At 46.4% G+C, this 18,520-nt stretch overlaps 1 protein-coding gene across 3 annotated transcripts in view; it reads right to left on the bottom strand.

Annotated features, from left to right (window-relative positions):
* The window catches only part of GRAP2 (GRB2 related adaptor protein 2), a 109,062-nt gene extending 99,275 nt beyond the window's left edge, over window positions 1-9,787 (bottom strand). For 2 of the 3 annotated variants that reach the window (XM_064655147.1, XM_064655149.1), the window contains exons 1-2: window positions 8,545-9,787; window positions 8,055-8,117 (exon numbers count right to left, since the gene is read on the bottom strand). The gene's annotated coding sequence lies outside the window, so the exon portion shown is untranslated. Of the gene's footprint in view, window positions 1-8,054; window positions 8,186-8,544 lie in introns of those variants that run through there. The other variant, XM_064655151.1, reaches the window with a different exon arrangement.
* Window positions 9,788-18,520: the final 8,733 nt, after the last annotated feature.

Genomic DNA, 18,520 nt, shown 5'->3' with positions numbered 1-18,520 from the left:
TTCATCACCACACTCCTGCCTCTGGAGTGACTTCTGCTGACTCATAGTGAGGTGCATCCCCTGCTGAAGCAATATCACTTTTTGCCACCTTCATCCCTGTCCTTGCCTCCTCCAGCCTCACAGCACAATTACAAGATGGTTGCAGGCATACTTGCCCTCTTTTCTTTATGGTCTGTTTCTCTTCCTCATTCACAGATATATCAATGAAGTGACTGTTTTCTGTGGTTAAAGTTATATCCCCAGACATTTTAGACCTGTAGTCAAAGTAGATTTGACTAGTCTGAATTCACCTTTGAAGAATAAATAGGAACATGGAAAAGTGCTGGAATCAAAGCTATAGCAATCAAAGATTGGAGATCTCCAGCTATGTTTTGAGAGATTTGCTCTGGATAGAAAATAGCCCTTCCAATTTAAGGAAGAGCAACTACTGTGTGACTCTTTTACCTCCAAGTCCTCATATAATATCTCATCTCCATGTAGCTTTTTTTGTTCCTAAAACCGACCCTTTTCCAAGCTATGGTATACCATCCTGAACACAGAAAATAATTCCCCAAACCAGGGAGCTTACTGGGACAGACAAGTCAGTCAGCATCAACTGATAAGGAATAATTCAATACAGTTTATTCTGCAGCCTCTGGCCCTGGGACACTAATCCAGAGCCTAATAAAGCAGTAATCCCTTGCTGATCCACAGGCTGTGTTTCCCATGCTCAGCCTGACATCATTACTCCAGGTTATATCTGCTCTCACCACCCTCAATCTCCTTCCCTCCCTTCTCCCCCACCTTGTACCATCCTCACTGGTGTGAGATTGTTACAGATACCTTTCAGGACCCACCTGATGAGACATTGATATTTAGTTATTTCAGCCTTCCCTCCTGAATTTTTGCTACCCCAAAGCACAGGCTATTTTGTTTACTTTTTGAGCTGATGGGGGCCAAGATTGCCTAAGAAATGTCCCTGGTGCCCTAGCATGGAAGTTGTTTTCTGGTTTCCAGGGAGCTGCTGAGAGTCAGTATGGGGAGCACCATCACCTCTGAAAAGGGTTCCTCACTTCCCCAGGCCCTGCGACCTGCCCCTGAGGGGGAGATGTACAAGGTCCCAGATACAACTTTACAATCTCTGTTTACTCTGTCAGCTGCTCACTCATCTGTAACGGGAAGCTCTAAGTCATGTAATGAATCAGCCAACCCTACAGTTCACTTAATCTTCCTGTAAACATCACCAGCAGGCACAAGTAAGGAGGGAGCAAGGGAAAGAGTCGTGCAACTCCCTGGCAAAGTGTGGGGCTACAGTCCCAGGTCAAGTTCTTTATACAGCTTGGTCTCCCTGTGGCCACTTGCAGACGACACAGAAAAGGTAAGTGATGCAGAAGCATCGATCTTCTGTGTTAGTCTTATCATGCTCCTAATGAATAGAATTGCCCGAGGAACTGAAGCACAGGGTTTAGTGTAAGATCAGTAAATATTATTTATTCTGAGACCTCTGGATTTTCTCAGTCAGCTCTCACATGTCCAGCACAAACGGATCTTGCAGAGATCTTGCTTTCAGTGGTGTGCTGGGATGGGGAGTTAGCTTTACAGCATGCTTTTACTTAGCAATGATCTGGAGCTTAGTTTCAAGCTCGCAATCTTTTAATTTAATCAGATGTCCCTTGAATAAGATGCTGTATTTTACACATGCCAAAGAGGCTGATATAGGGAGACCTGAAGTGCTGTTCCTCTCTCACCTTCAGAAAAGTTCACCACTAGAGTTTATCCTGAGACAAAAGAGCCAAAGAGAAAAGAAAAAAGGACCTTTAAAAGGATACAGGAAAACAGATACCAAATGCTCCCAATACCCGTTAACGCACAAGCACAAATTATTTACTTTCAGCAAACAATTTCAGTCTCAGGATGTCAAACGCTTTTACTAGCTGTGAGTATAAGGGTTGGAAGGTACATTACTGGATAGGCTGTTGTGAGCTCTCTCCCTTGATTCCAGAGATAAGAAAGGCTCCCCATCTTTCATGTGGATTTAACATTACTCCAATGTTTAAAAACAAAGCAGCATTTAAAGTGATCTGTGTGCTTCAAATCACAAATAAATTCATGAAACAACAGAGCCACAGCAGTTGCTGGTTGGTAAGATACTATTTAAAGAGAACTAAAGCTGACTATATTTTCCATCTGTCTCTCCTGCATCCCTTTCTTCTTCTCCACTCTCCAAATGACAAGGAAAATGGATGCACTATAAAAATCAACAAATTGAGGTGCTGCAGCTGCTTGTTTCCTGCCAACTAAGAAGGAATAGAAATTCAAAAGCAAGTACACAAGTCATCAGCAACAGGACTGCCATAAAGATGTGCAAGATGTCTCTTATGCCACATTCACAATAGCTATGTATAAAAATTACCTATGTAACAATAAAATCTCTTGTCTGAAGGGCCTCCCTCCCTTGGTGAAGCTTCTCAGAACTGCCCATTAGAGGTCACCATCACCCAGTCACAGCAGGAGCCCCTGCAGATGAAATCCCTAGCAGCAGACCTCCAACCAAAAAACTACCTCCAATCAAAAAGGACAATCACACAGAAAACACACACTCTTCTTCAGCCTATTGTATGCGAAAGGAAAACCTTAGTGGGAAAAACTGAGGTTAGGAAAATAGGTGCATATGACTTTGCCACAGGCTTGAGGAAGGGTGCCTCTGGACCCCACCAGCTACAGAGATGAGCAAACTTTCCCTTGCGGTGTTCAGAGCAGCCTCATCCAGCACTCCCGGCAGCAAGTTCAGAGAAGTCATGACTTCTTGGACAAAGCCAAAGATTTAGGCAGGCAAGCTATGCCCTAGGTATTAAAACTACCAAGCCATCCTGGTTTTAATTTCAGCTGCCAAGAGTCAAACTGCAGAAGAGCAGCAGACTGATAGCCAGGACATGGGAACTGCCTCTGTTTCCTGTGGAGAGCCATGTCCCTGCTGTGTCCCCCTGCCCTCCATCCCTCCCATGCACAAGGGAGCACAGCCTGTCATGAGAGAATAACCATGCTGTGACAGTGAGATATAATGCAGCAGCATCTGTCTGTCCTTCCCGAGAACTTATTGCATCTCTAACCAAAACCCATCCCCCACCCTCCCAGGGGGATAAGGACACAAAAAACATCCCTGATGGCCCAGAGCTGAGTCGAAGAGAAAGCTTGGTGACCTGGGACAGTGTGGGAGCACAGGCAAAGGGACATCATAGCATCTCATGGCTCTTGAGATAAACAGAATAAAAATGTCAAAATATCCCCAGACCTCAATTTGTCACCTATTTGATAGGCTCTGTGCCAATTAAACTGCCTGTAAACACTGCAGTTACACTGGATCCCAAAGCAGGTGGCAATTCATCAGCCAGCTGCATCCCTCCCACATGCCACTGTTTTCTGTCCTGCAATGAGGAGAATTTTCCACTTCTCTCATTTCTCTGCCAAGCACACAAGACCCTCATGGCTCCATCCACAGAGCTCCTGGCTACCTGTTGGCCCTCAATGTGACACATCTGTGTTTGATGGCACTCGTGGGACTGAACACAAGGACTGTGATGCTGCTGTGTTGATGCCTGAAGATGTAAAAGTCAGGCTGAAACCTCTTCTTGACCCCACTGCCCACTCCTCCCTCCAACAGGCCAAACCTGTGACGGCAATGCAGTCTCTCCCCACGAACACCTTGCATCAGTCCAACTGCTCCTACCCTGGTAGTAGCTTGTCCTTAAGCACCTGACTAGTTCATTTGAGATTACAAGCATATGTTTGCCGCATCCCTGTCTATAAGCCCTTTATGGACTTCCAGCAACATGGAGGTAGAAGGGGGCCTGAGAGAAGGGAAGGATATTTGAGTGCTGACTAGGCTGTCTTTATGACAAAGGACAATGATAACTCAGGATTCATCCTCTGCAGCTGCTCCCTTCTAACTGCTTATGATGAATATTTACAGAAGGGAGGGGGGGAAATATGAAAGATCTGTTGGGATTTCTTTTTTCAGCAGGTTTTCTTTCAGAGAAGAGGCCAGTCTGACAGCATCTAGGCTGCCTCCAGCCAACTGGCAGAGGCACTGCAAGTTTGTGTGTACACACACATCTAACCCACCTCAGCACTGACCTGCAGAAGGCTAAGGGAGGAGATCAGAAAAGTCAGGGGCCGATGAAGACACTTCTTAATACTGTATTGATTTTTCTGACCTGACACTGGCAGATATAACCTGAAGCCCAAAGCTGTTAGACCACTCCCAAATCTCAGCCCGCTGTTTGTGATTTGTTATACTGCTGACCTGGACTGGACCCACAGCATAACCAAGCCTGAGAGGCTTAATGCTTCCCCTCTAAGGATTGCTATCATCTGACACATCGCTACTAGAAGGCAACCTGATTCACTAACCAGAATCCCCAGGGGTCATAAAATAAATCTGCCTTTGCTGGGCATTCACCTTCACCTCAGGCATTGGCAAGCTTCATCTCATAGGTGAGATCATAGAATCAATTAGATTGGAAAAGACTTCTAAGATCATCAAGTCCAACCATTAACCCAGCACTGCCAAGTAAATTACTAAGCCATATTCCCAAGTGCCACTACCTCCAGGGATGGTGACTCCACCACTTCTTTGGGCACACCCATTCCAATGATTGACCACCCTTTTGGTGAAGAAATTTTTCCTAATATCCGATCTACACCTCCCCTGGCACAACTTGAGACCATTTCCTCTTGTCCTGTTGCTTGTTACATGGGAGAAGAGACCGACCCCCACTTCGCTACAACCTCCTTTCACATAGCTGTAGAGAGCTATCACTCTTCTCAGGTCTCCTCTGAGCCTCCTTTTGTCCAGTCTGTCCAGATCCCTCTGTGGAGCCCTTCTTCCCTCAAGCACATCAACAGTCCTGTCCAACTTGGAGTTGTCTGCAAACTTAAGGAGGGAACATTCAATCTCCTCAACCAGACCATTGAAGAAGATTTTAAGCAGGACTGGCCCCTGCTGAATGTAACTCTATTCACCACTGCTCTTGGGATTGGCCATCCAGCAAGTTTTTTACCCAGCAAAGTGTACACTCATCCAAGGCATGAGCAGCCAGCTGCTTGACTCCTGGGCCTTCTACCTGATTCCACCCATAAACAACCAATCCTATTGTTACCATCATTAAGCTAGTTTAAATCTCTTTCAACGAATCTAGTTAACTCCTGTGCAAAGATCTTTTTCCCCCCCTTTAAGTCAGGTGTACCGTGTCTGTCACCAGCAAGCCTGATGTCATGTAAACTGATCCATGATCAAAACCCCAAAATTCTGCCAGCAACAGCAGGCTCCGAGACAGATTTTAACCTGCTGGCTTTTCTTGTTTCTTCCCTCATCATTCCCTGCAACTGAAAGGATAGACGAGAACACTACTTGTGCTCCTGATCCCTTAACCAGTCATCCCAAGGTCCCAAAGTCTCTCTTATTGCCTGTGGACTTGTAACTTCATCACTGTCTACCTGAAAAATCAATAATGGATGATCATCTGAGGACCATATCAGGGTAGGAAGCTTTCTCTTCACATCTTTAACCTGGGCCCCACAAAGGCAGCAGATTTCCTTAAGAAGTGGGTCCAATCTTCATATGGGGCCTTCTGTTCCCCCTAGAAAGGAGTCTTCCGTAACAGTGACCAAGATTTTTTTCCTATGGAAACAGTTTTGATGCAGGGTATAGGCTGACTAAATCTCACCAACATCTCCTAACTAGATGAACCATCATTCCTCATTATTGCTTGGTTCCACTAGCAGAAGCTTGTACCTGTTGTGCAAGGGCATCTCGAGATACAGCACAGCTGGACTTAACCAGGAGGGATTCCCAGGAGAAAGAGCTGTTTCTTTTCCTACCTTGCTGCTTTCCCCACCTCAGGAAGGGAAATCAAAAATATGAGAGAGCTTGTTTTGCTCCTTCTTTCTCTGTCTTAGCTGCACATTCCCTTGTAGAGATCTTTTATTCTTTCTTGCTGTTTCAGATTTTGCACACATAAGCATGTTCTTGATCTCCAGACTACATTTAACAACACTTTGAAACAGTCCTCGAGGGGAAAGCTGGGCAGCCTGCTCTACTTAGCCCTGCGGTTTGGAGAAGATGCAAGTTTATTTTGCTGAGCAGTCCCATGGGAGCAGCGGGAAGCAGCCCACAGGTTTGTTCTGCCCTCAGAACCTGCCATATTTGGGGTTTGGAAGGAAGACACTCCTACTGGAGGAGAAAATAAGCAGCTTCTCCCCAGCTTCTGAGCTACAAAAGTCTTAGCCCCATGAGAGGGTGGCAACAATTCTCCAACAGGCTGAAATACAGCTCCTTCAAGCTCCCACTCTTACCTTGAGACTGCCAAGCAACTCTGAACACTGCCCATCAGGTTTTTCCACCTTCTCTCCCAACTGTGGAGTCCTCTGTGAGCACAGGCATTTTGTGCAGCCACTGATGGATGCTGATGGTTGTGGGCGGGTGACTGAGCACAAAGAGAACCCCTTCTCAGAGGTTCAGTGGCTTGGAAGAGTTCTCCTCAAGGGGAGAGAACACTACAAGCACAGGATTGTCTCTGTCAGACGGCTCATTTTCCTTACCCCTGTCCAAGTGAGCAGGAGAGTGTTGTCTGCTTGCATTATAGCGATTGCATTGTTGATAAGTTGCAAACAGGCAAAGAGTTCACTTGAGGGAAAACGGAAAGTACAGCAGAAGAGGAGAGAATTTTTTTAAACATTTTTGTCTTTTTTTAATCACAGTTATAAGATCTCTGGTGGAAAATCTATACCTAATTAAAAGTTTAGCAAGCCCAAGGAGATATTCAGGGCTACTGAAACCAACTGGTGGGAGCCTGAGACTTACTCACCAGCCCTTAATATGTTAATTCACAATGTACTTGAGAGAAGAACATGACCCAGAGCTTCACAGAGTAGCAAAAGCATTGCTGTTGGGAGGATCAGATGAAAAGTTTTCAAGTTGTTGGCAATAGCAACCATTGTTCTTTCAGGAGGAAAGAGAGAAAAAAGCCATTTTAGAATAGAAAATTACAAAAAAAGTCTGCCTGAATCAGTCTTACAATCACCAAGGCTGGTCAGTCTGAGTTTCTGTCGTAAGCATTTCCACTATGAGCTTAAAGCAAATGGTAAGGGCAATTTTGATGGAGGGGTGCAGAGAAAGACGAGGCAGCAGGTTGGGAGAGGCAGGTAGGAAGCCACCACACACAGGGTTAGCTAAGGCAAAGCTTTGGCTGGGTAACGCAGGCTAGAAGAGATACTTGGAGTTTTGGGCAGCTGTGTTCAGGGGAGTATGACTTTGTGTATGTTCCTTCTCAATAAAGAAAGCTGCACAAAAGACAGACTATGCACTATCAATTTCTTATTAAAACAACCCTTGCACTCTTGAGCCTGTTGCTCAGGTCTGGAGGTGGTACTGGCTACTGAAAGGGTTTCAAGGGATGCTGCCTCTTTTGCAACAAGCACCATGAAGCAAACCCCAGCAGAAGGGCTGGTAATGCAACTCAGGGTACAGGGGAGACAGAGGTGCCACTCAGAGTCATAGAATCACTTGGGTAGGAAAAGACCTTTAAGATCATTGAGTCCAGCTATTAACCCAGCACTGCCAAGTCCACCACAGCTATGCATCTTTTAAATATGCTTAGCATCCCCAGTTCCAAGCCCAGGGCACACAGGATCACAAATGCAGGTCAACAAATACAGAAGAGTAGTCAGAGGATTTAACTCTGGGCCCCACTAGTCCAGACATCCCCACCTCTAAGTCTCTATGAGGCCATTGGCAGAGGCGCACACAGATGATTGGCTCCTCCCACCCCCCTAAAAAAACCAGTCCCAGCACAGCAATCCCATGGCCTAGTCATGCACATATATTGTTGGGGAAAAAAACCCCAAACTTGGTACTGCTTGAGCACCCATCCCTGAGTTACTGAGGAAATACCATAGCCTGAGCAGTAGTGCTTTTCAGTCCTAGCAATAGCAGGAGGCAGACAGAGCATGGGGGAAGGAGACTGCCAACCCCCTCCCCTGCCACCCCCGCAGCACAGGCAGACACACAAACTTACCTTTCACTCCTTCTTTCACTGACTGTCTTATCACCATAGCAACTGTAATCCTAGGTCATACAGCTAGGAAAAAAAAATAAATATAGCACAAATGAAGATATACACTATCGCCAAACACAGCCTCAGTGGTAGAATCTAATTTTCATTAGAGGCATAACAGTGGTTTTGCATAATTATACATATATTAATGCCAAACATGCTCATCTTCAGTTAAAATTCATTAATTCAGTTCTAAATAAAAAGGATTGCTCATTGCAGGTTAATTTCTTTTTTTAATTATTATTTTAAAGCAGAAAATATTTCTAAAAGCTCAAGTCATACTTCCACAGCTTTTTCTTAATCCTGAGATTAACAGGGAAAGGAAAACACAAAGATTAAGCCAGCTCTCAAGTAGAAACATGGCATAAAATGTAACAGGAAACTTTGCTGCTTTTGCAATGTGAGGAATCAGAACAAGCAATAAAAAATTTGGCCAGATGCTGCACTGTACCTGGAATTGAGTCCCAAAGGAAAAGCATCTCACAGCCTTTGGCGCTTGTGGTGAAAGCAATACAGCAGCATCATACTGAGAAGGAACATACTGCTGCAAGTGACTGAGTGCAGGTTTGGCTGGCACCAGAATTTACTACACAGCTTGAGGTCAGCCTTTACAAGAGGAGGCTTATTTACTCTGACAGCACAGATGCAAGATACCAGCACCAAAGGACAACCCCAGCCAAGAACATCCTGTAGAGTGAAGAAGCCTTTCCTCTGCATCCTTCCTTCTTTAAGTTGCTCCTACTACCTTCAGGTTCCTTCATTACCCATTAAATACAAACACCCTGAGGATGGTACTCTATACCCCTCTTTATTACTGTTTTCAGGTGGGCCTCATCTGAGTGATGGGGGGCCCTTGGTGCTGGTCAGACCCCGCCTTCCTCGGTTCAGTATGTGGGGCAGTGCCTGGAGGGTGCTCATTGTGGTTATTTGCGTGGCAGGTACCTGGGTGTGCAGGTGCTCTGAGACCCATCAGTGAGCTCTTGCATTGCAAGCATGCATGTGGCTCTAAGGAAGCTTCCAAACCCTGACCTGCTGCATGCTGGACTTGATATAAAGTAAATGCCTTAGGAGGTGTCTCTTCTTTAACTGCATCAATATCCTAGCCAGGAAATCAAGGGAGAAGCTACTATCTGGGTTTGTCTCCACAGAGGCTTATTTAATTCCTCACTTACTGAAAAGGCAAGGAGAATGAGGACAAAAGGGAGAGGAGGACTTAGCTTGAGGGAAAGATTTGCAGGTGGAGGAAGGACAAAGAGAGAGATGGAAAAAAAATGGAAAGACAAAAGAAGAGATGGAGAGAGGTCTGCCCTAAACAGCAACAGGAATCTCCCCTGGCTGTCGATCTCTCGTTCCTCTCCTCCTTGTGTTGTCTTTAGTGCACAGCGGGAGGAATAGAGGCTGAGCTCCAAGCTCAGACAGTGAGAAGGAGAAATCTCCCTTCTCACCCATGCCTCTGAAGGAGGGAGATGGATCTCACTGCTTATCTGTCCAAGCCTGTGTCTGCCCCAGCCAGGGTCTTGCTCCCCCTCTGCAGCAGGGAGCCCTCGCTGACACAGACTTATTGGGATGTGCAGTGGATCCAAATGTGGCCCCTTCACCCTGTGTGAGCATCTCCTGCCCCTGCCCACGTATCTGAGCCCTGGAAGCCCATCTGTCCATAATAAAAAGAGAAATAACAGCTTGCTTCAGATGCTGCTTGTTTTTTTTTTTTTTTAATAATGAACATACTTTCAAAAAAAAAAACTTTTTTTTTTTTTTTAATAATGAACATACACCTCTGGCCCAGTTATGCTTGCTCTATCTGTCCTTCTTTCTTGAGTGCTGGCCCAGACAGAAGAGGTGCTTTTTAGGGAAGTCAGATAGGGCCTGACAGAGAGTCCTGCTGGGCACGAGCCGTGAGTTCAATGGAGGGAAGAACCCACCTCCTTTCTAACTATTTTATCCTCCATGTTGTCCTTTAGGCTGGCCCATGTCTGGGAAGCAGAAGGTCATAAAGATGTGTATGCATATCTTGTAGCCCATTGCTGGGCAAAGCCTGCTCTTCTGTAACTGTGATGTACAGCTGTCCTGCACACACAAGGCAACTCTGAGCTGCTCCAGCTGCCACGCTGGAGGTGTGTTTGCTCTGGATTGCCCATACTTACCAAGGCTACCCAGCCTCCTGCAAGACCAGAGAGAAGTGGCACTGCTAAAACCTCCAGGAAAAACAGGGTGAGTGTTCAAATGCCTGAGATAAAATTCACTGGTAGGAACAGGACAGGCATTGAGATATGGTGGCTAATCTGGCTAAAGGATTCAAAATCTTCTTTGACCTGGTGAAGAGAACCAAACCAGCTGCTCCTCTGATTTTTGTGTTGTCTGTAATTACTACCTCTGCTGCAAAAACTGGGTGGGCAGGGAAAAAAAACAGGGAAACGAGACAGACAGGGACTTGCCCCATCCCCAGAAGTGTTCAAGGCCATGTTGGACGTGGCTTTCAGCAACCTGATCTAAGTGGAAGGTGTCCCTGCCCATGGCAAGGAGGCTGGAACTAGATGATATTAAAGGTCCCTTCCAACCCAGGCCATTCTATGATTCTATTAAATGATCAGATGGAGAAATGGGGACTCAAGGAGTAAGACAGATATGAGACGTGTCTCTGTGGTCTCCAGCGTAGATCTGCAGCACGTCATCTCAGGCTAGTTTTTTTTCATGCTAGCCTGGGTACACAGAGCAGGGAAACTACACTGGCACAGATCTATGCGGTTCCATATCGCACATGCAGATGGTGAGCTCATGCTCAAGCCTTCTCCTTCCACTCTTTCACAATTAAGTGCCCAGACCACCTATGTTAAAGCAAGCTTAGGTTTGTCTTTGCAATCCCCTGTGGCCCACAGCCCTGCAGGCTGAGTGCATCCCTGCCTGACACCTGGCACTGCCTCCTCACCCTCTGTTCCTGACCTTGGACACTGGCGTGTCCTGAGTTTGGTGTGCCCCGAGTCTGGTTCCTGGGTGTGTACCACACACCCAGCATAGGTTAGCTAACTTCTCCTTTTCCCTTCCCAGGTCTCAGAGATAGCATGAACAGAAGGTTTTCTTCTCAGGACAGTTGCAAGAATGCTCAGAACTACTGGGAGTAGCTGTAGAAGGAGTATGTTTTTTCCCACACTTATTCCTGCCTTTTAGCACTTGCAATGTGAGATGGGCTGTGAGGAGACATGGGGTCCTCCCTATGAGTGGGATGGCATTGGGACCCTGAAAGTGACTGGGGTGGTTCCTGAAGGGGACATGCATCAGTCCCTTTGACAGAGGATGTAGCAGAAATGATGCTGAAAGCTGGGGGTGGGACTGGGGGAATTGGCTCAGCATAGATGTTCATCTCAGACATGGAGTATTAACAGTGATGACTCCTAAACCTGAAAGGGGACTAAAAAACATGATTGCCCATGCTGAGGAACACAATGGTCTTAAGGTGTGTAAGGAGACCGACCTACACAAGCAGCCCCCACATCAGATGACTGATCTCCATGGAACCGAATACCTGAACTTAGGAGAGAAAGGGATTAAAAGAGGAGAAGGGAGCTTAGGAAGGAGTTGGGGAACATTCAAGGAGCAGCTGAAATGATGACCTAGAAAGCTTGTCTCTGCTCCAGAAATATTGTTGCCCCCTGCTTCCCTCCCATTGGCTCCTGCAGTTTTGACATGAGTTTGATCTCTCCCTAGATGTAGCTTTCCCGAAGATGCTCCTGCACATAGAAATCCCTTGACATGGGGCAAAAAGTGAGGGGAGCCCCAGCCCCCCTCTCCGCTCCACCTATCAGTGGGTTTTTGCCCATGTCAGCTGCTGTGACTCCTCCAGTGCTGTGGCAGCAGCAGGAGGAGGTACAGCTCTGCTGGGGACCCCAACAGGGTGATCCCCTCCCCACAAACGTGGTCACTGAGCCACATGGAGGGAAAGCAAAGCAGCAAGGATTCAAGTGTCACAGCCTGTGTTCCCCTTTGGAGGGACATTTAAGCCACCTGGAGAGGCAGAGGGAATCTGTGAGCACATCCAGCAGCACAAGTTTTATGATTTAGGCAAACAGTGTAAGTGCTTAAGTACTTATATGGTGATATCTTTCCTGGCACTTTTACAAATTGACTATCCTGCCCACCTGTACAGAGCAACCTCAGATGCTGTCTCACAGCAGGGACCTATGTAATTTCCTCCTTCTGCCCATAGGCACACCTGGGAATCTCACCTGTGCAGTATGGCCCTCTCCCTCTGCCCTGACTCCCCATTGACGGGGACAGGCAAGTGATATTCAGCCTGTCTCAAAATTGGCTGGGGACCTCAGTGCTGTGCATGGCACCTTTGAGGGTGGTATCACGGGGTATAAACGTGAGGCAGGGGAGCAGGTGATTTGTTCCAATGTTTTGCTGAAGTTGTACAGCAATTCCTGACCAGATGGAGATGTGGAAGATGTGGCAAACCTGCACTCCCCAGTCCAGCACTGGGCTGGAGTTGATGTACCCACGTACCAGGGAAGGGTCTCTCCTGCCCATCATGGGCTCTCACATGTTCCCACAGCAACAGCAAGGCAATCACACTCCTCCTCTCCCGTGCACACCGATTAAAATCATGCTCATTGCAAGTGCATCAGCTCGAGCACCCAGCCCTTTAATTGCTGCAATGAAGGATATGAATGTAGGCGATTCTGAGGCCAGCAAAGCAGAAAATTAGCATTTAGTGTGAAAATGATACCACTGCATCATCACCAGTGCAAAGCAAACAACACAACCAGCCAGGTTGCCTCTTTTCCTCCCTACGTACATGCTTGGTCTCATCCAGTCTTGCAACAGCCCCATAGCTTCCTGCACATGTGGGGCCTGTCCCTCTGAGGCTGCCACCAGGAGATCCTGGACAGGCAGGGTCTGCAAGGTGGCATCTGCTTTTCAACTCTGGTCCTTTGATGAAGCAGATTTATACACTCACTTCTAAGATAATCCTCCCTCAAATGTCAGAAGTACCACATTATCTACTGCATTGATTCCTGAGGTATTTACAGAGCAGAAGAATGCATCAGTAAGTGAGGGTGAGGCTGGAGGGAAGAAATCTGCACCCTCAGGGTGTCCCTCAAGGTGAATCATCTGTCTCAGTTTCAAGCCAGCAGTCAGCTCTTCTCTTCCAGGTACCCTTAATTATCTTTCTCCATCATTAGGGCAAGTTCCTCTCAGGCCTTCTCACCTCTTTGTTACCTAGGCTGCTTAGACGCAAATAAACATTAAAATGCTGTGTCCACACAAGCCCAAAAGGAAAGGCTGTTAGTTTACCAGTCAGGTTAGGAAGGAGTCAGTGCCCTCAGCCCCAGGGATTGGCCTGCCACTGGTCCCACCAGATTAGGGTGTTGGAGTTAGCTGGGTTGGAGGTGAATGGCTCAGCCTCTGTAGTGGTCACTGAGTGGGAGTATGGATGAGGCCCAGAGGGATCACTCTGGAGCAGGATTCAAAGCCCTGGGCTTAACTCCAGTCACAGAACCAGCAGTTGCACAGGCACCCTTCGTTTGTTATGAAATTTTGGGCTATTCAGACGTGCCCACGTCAGAGGTGGCCAGAACTGAAAGCAAAATTCCAAGTCAGACTTTAAACAGGCTCCAGGATGTTGGGACTCCTGGTTCCTTTTGGCTGCCAGCACTGTCTCCGTCTCATGTGCAAAACCCCATGTATGAGCAATGTTCAGATAGGTGATAACTAACCTTGCAAAAATGTGATCAGTGCAGAGGTGACTGCCATGCTTGCCCACCCCAGCCAGGGCCCTGCATGCTAGTGGTTTCTACCGCAGAGAGAGCTGCTGTTTCCATGGCATCCCTCGTGTAGGTGCCAGAACATCCTTTCCAAAAAGGGAGAGTATTTCAACATGTTTTGATATGGACCTGTGACCTCTTTGGGTTCCTGAGCAAATCATTGATGCCGAAGCGCCACAGTTCAAATTCTGAATTGCAGATGGAGTAGCAATGTACACGGTGCGAGGAGGGTACTGGTGGTCCCCAACGATGCAAGTACATGCACATATGGACACTTGTGGCCGTTCCAACAGCCCCAGGTCCCTGCGTGCCCCACTGTGTGATCTGCCCCAGCTCCCCACCAGCCCCAACACCCCTATTTCCCCTGCCCACAGACACTGGCTCCCTGAGTGATGGCTAGCATGGGTTGCAGCTAAGTTGTGCCCCTCAGGCTGCAACACTTTGAGGTTGCTCCTTGCTCCAGGCCCATGGTGCACGGCTAGAGGGAGCTTACTGCCCTGGAGCAAGCAGAGACCTCTGCAACTTGTTACAGTGTTGCCCAGACATTGACTGTATCAATGCTGTGGGAACTCCTGGTGAGCAGTGTCCCAGGTCAGCAGTTTGGGCTGTTTACTGCTTTAATATACTCCTGAAAAAAGAGACCAGTGGGAGGTCTGGTTATAAGCCACAGGCACCCTGAAACAGGTATATGCCTACACCCACACACAGAGAAAGCATCAGTGACTATGGGAGCACAAGAATAAATATTGAGCATACAATGAGGGATTTTCAGAATAGTCTCTCTTTTTTTTTTAATTTAATGCCATGTTGTTTGTTGTAAGTTTCTTTTTTATTCTCCTTCTTTTTTTTTTTTTCTTCCTGATTTATTTCCTATGCCTGGGTTTACAATAACAGCAGAAACTAATCAGTGGCCAATGATTAACAGTCTCTCGTGTTATTAACTCTACATTCAATGGAAGGTAATCTCAAAAATTTGTGCCAAGAAATATAAACATACAGGGGGACGGGTCAGTTATATGTATATAGAGGGACTATACACACAAAAGCAGATATTTTATCCACATCACCCCATTTACATTGCACACAGCTTTTTTCTTAGAAAGATCTGTTGTTATCTAGAATGTGTGTAGTATTTCTGTGCGTAGAACAAATCTTGAAACAAACCCTTAATACGGTTCAGATAAGGAGGTGGGAGAAGTGTGTGAGAACATAAATTAACTGTGTTGGTGAAGTTGTAATTGAAAGGAGAAATGGGGTTATCTGCTTTCATTATTATCAGCCCAACAATTATTAGACGCAGCTAAGGGTGACAGTGGTAGTTTCAGAGGAAAGCTTACCTGATACAGCCTGCCCCATCTGTCCCCTTTTTTGGAGATGAGGAGTATCTGGGGGATTCCTCTGATACTTCATCTCCAAAGCTGTGATAGTTTGATAGCAAGACTTATGCCAAGAACTTGCAGGGTAATAGAAATACCTGCCTGTGCATGGACCACATACCTTGGGTTCTTGAATGACACTTCTGTTTATGTGTGGGTGGCTCTCTCCCTAAAAAGGCACTTTTCAATGTAAGAACAAAAGCTTGGATTAAAGATGTTTCACTGAAAAATATTTTCTCTTCAGATTGTCATCCTCACATCCCATGGTATTGCCGACAATTTGTTTTGAAGCAGCATCTTAGCTCATATGTGTTTCTGATTGAAGGAGGGATGGTTGCCCTGCTTGCTTGTGCTGGGTGGTTGCTAGCCCTCTTTTTGGAGATACTCTGACAGTCTCTGACAGACTCCAGTGAAGGAACGTTCAATGCTATTCCCTTAGCAGCAGTCATAAGAATGCAAAGAAGAGAAAGAAAGTGGTGGCAGCAGGGCAGTGATAAATCCCACTACACTGTGGTCAGCACAAGCAGGTAGCTTGCAGTGTAAAAAAATCATCCAGGATGAGTAAGCTGGAGGAAAGAGAGGGGAAATGATGCAGAAGGAGCTTCTTTTTTTTTGCATGGTGCACTGCGTGCACCAACACTGCTGCAGCAACCAGAACCAAAAAAAAAACCCTCAAAAAACCAAAATAAAGCTACAGCACCTTTCAAAGTTTTCCAAACTAATACAGATAATTAAAGCAGCATAAGACAGAGGGTTAAAGTGCTCTGGTCTCCAGGAAAACGTCTTGGAAAAACAGTGCCTCTCTTACTCCTATCATTCTGCTCTGTGGACCATGAGATGAAGGGAGAGCTGTATCTTCTGACTTTGGTGACTACAGACAACACTGCTAAGGAAAAAGATTTGTATTCCTCTGTGCCCACAGCGCTGCACAGCAAAGAAGGAGTGTGAGCTGGAGCCTGCAGTGCTTTACATGGCAACAGCCCAGCTGCTCACTGGAGCAACTTCATGAGGTGCTGAGTCCCCCCTGCTCTTACTAATGTCACAAGCATGAAAGATGCTCAGCAGCTGTGCTGATATGCAAAGTGAGAATGAACCCAGTCACAAGGTTCATCTGTGCAATCCCATTGCTGGCATAAGGGGAAGGGCAGAGCCCTTATTGCCACAGCTGATGCTGGAGCAAAAGCAGAGGCATAGAATCATAGAATCATAGAATCGATTGGGTTGGAAAAGACCTCCGAGATCATCGAGTCCAACCCTTGGTCCAAATCCAGTCCATTTACTAGATCATGGCACTCAGTGCCACGTCCAATCTGCGTTTAAAAATCTCCAGGGATGGTGAATCCACCACCTCTCTGGGCAGCCCATTCCAATGCCTGATCACTCTCTCTGTAAAGAATTGCATGGTGCAACACAGAGTCTGGTTGGCTGATTTTGGTGGGGGTGAGTGCTCCTTACTTGCAAATTGAGCACATCTGCTCTAGAAGTGGCCGGGAGGCATAAATATTGAATAGCAGATTGCCAGCTCCTGCTCAAAGCGTGGCAGGATCTTAGTGGATGCAAACGGGGCTTGGAAATATGCAGAAGAAGGAAAAATTGCTAGAGAAGAAATATATATGTCTAAATGAGATGAAAAAAATGAGTGGTAACTCAAAGATATGGAGGTAGTGAGTTCCTACTGGAAACCAGTCCCTAGCAAGGAACAAAAATAACATGAGGGGAAAAAAAGACAGAAGTAAGGCCGATCTCATCAGATAAAGTATTCATGATGACTAGGGAAGAAGATATTTGCAAAGTCAGGTCAAACTGGGTGGCACAGATCCAGATGCCTGACTTTGCAAAGTACCAAGCTCTTCCTACAAGTGTTTTGTATCTTGGCTAGTTAAAAAATCAGTGGGGTTTAGTTTTTTTCTTCTCTGTGAAATTCTTGTGATAAAAACAAGCGAACCAAAGCTGCTTACCTCCTTATCTTCCATAAGAAATGTTATGTTTTTAATTATATTGGCTAAAATTAAGTCTCTGCTCCTGAGCTGGTGTTACAAAGACTTTTGCCCTCATTGCACGGTGTGTGTGCAGGGCACATCTCCTGCAGACACCTCACTGCCTGGGGACCAATCTTCAGTGCCCTGTGGGTGGATGACTGGCCTGGTGTCTCGAGGATTCAGTCACCATGGCCCAAACAGAACACAATACCTCTGTGATGCCCTGTGGAAGCATTTTGAACATGAGAACCGTTTTGGTGGGAATCCTTTCATTTTCAGCTAAAAGGAAAAATAAAAAATTCTATTCCTTGAACACTTCAAGGATTTCTGCTTTATGTTTCTTCTGTCTGAAAAATTATTTTCCTCATCAGTAATGTTTTCAACTTCTGCCTTCCCCCTCCCCCAGTCCTGCTCAACTCATTAATTTCACAGAGGATTGGTGGTATTCAGTCCTTTACAGGACCTGGCCTCACAAAAATCCCCAAAATGAAACAAAAAACCCCAACCCCACAAAAAACCCCAGAAACCCAAATGCACCACACTGCCAACTTTCCATGAAAGAAAACAGTGGTCACACTGGCAATTGATTCCTATATACCTAATTTCATAAGGAACTTTTGGTAGTAGTAAGGAAGACAGATGAAGATTGAGAAGCCGTGAGAAGCACATCTAGTGGTATACCCAGAGTCTCTGGGTGCAGAAGAAATACTGAATACTGGTGTGTTTTCCATGGGCAGGTTGGACCAGTTGTGGATTCCATGTGCAAGAGAAGGTGGGAAGCACTAGGGATGGGCTCTGCTCTGCAGCTACAATAAAAAACACTAACAGGCCCAGAGGTCATGGTAGAGGAGGAAAATTTACAGGGAGGGTTTAGAAAAAAAGACTCAGAAAACCACCTGTTGAGCCAAGATGAAAAGAGCAGCAGCAGCGAGAGCAGGACATGGCAGCAATGTGTGAGCTCAAGGAGGAGCTCAGTATCGAGCAGGGAGAGGTACTGCTTTCAGTGGCAGACGTGGGGGAGAGCTGGGCACAAGGGTAGTGTGGCAGCTGGACAAAACAGAGTGATATCGGGCTGATGACAGCAAAGAGCGTCCTGGCAGGAACTGCCTGCGATAGTCCCCAGTAGGAAGTGGGAGTACAGGAGGCTGAAAAGATGCCTGGGCAAATCCTGGGCTACCCTCAGGTGTTGTCTGGGAGGTGGGTGGGTGATGACAGAGGTTTCTGTGTGCCAAAAGCCAAGCATAGCTGGGAAAGGCAGCTCTTGACAAGAGAAATTGTACAACCTGCCCTGCCACAGAAATACCCAGCAA

The sequence above is a fragment of the Pseudopipra pipra genome, chromosome 5, assembly GCF_036250125.1.
Source record: "Pseudopipra pipra isolate bDixPip1 chromosome 5, bDixPip1.hap1, whole genome shotgun sequence".
Classification (NCBI taxonomy): Eukaryota; Metazoa; Chordata; class Aves; order Passeriformes; family Pipridae; genus Pseudopipra; species Pseudopipra pipra.
The sequence above is the reverse complement of the archived record's forward strand: the minus strand, read 5'-3'. Positions and strand labels throughout refer to the sequence as shown.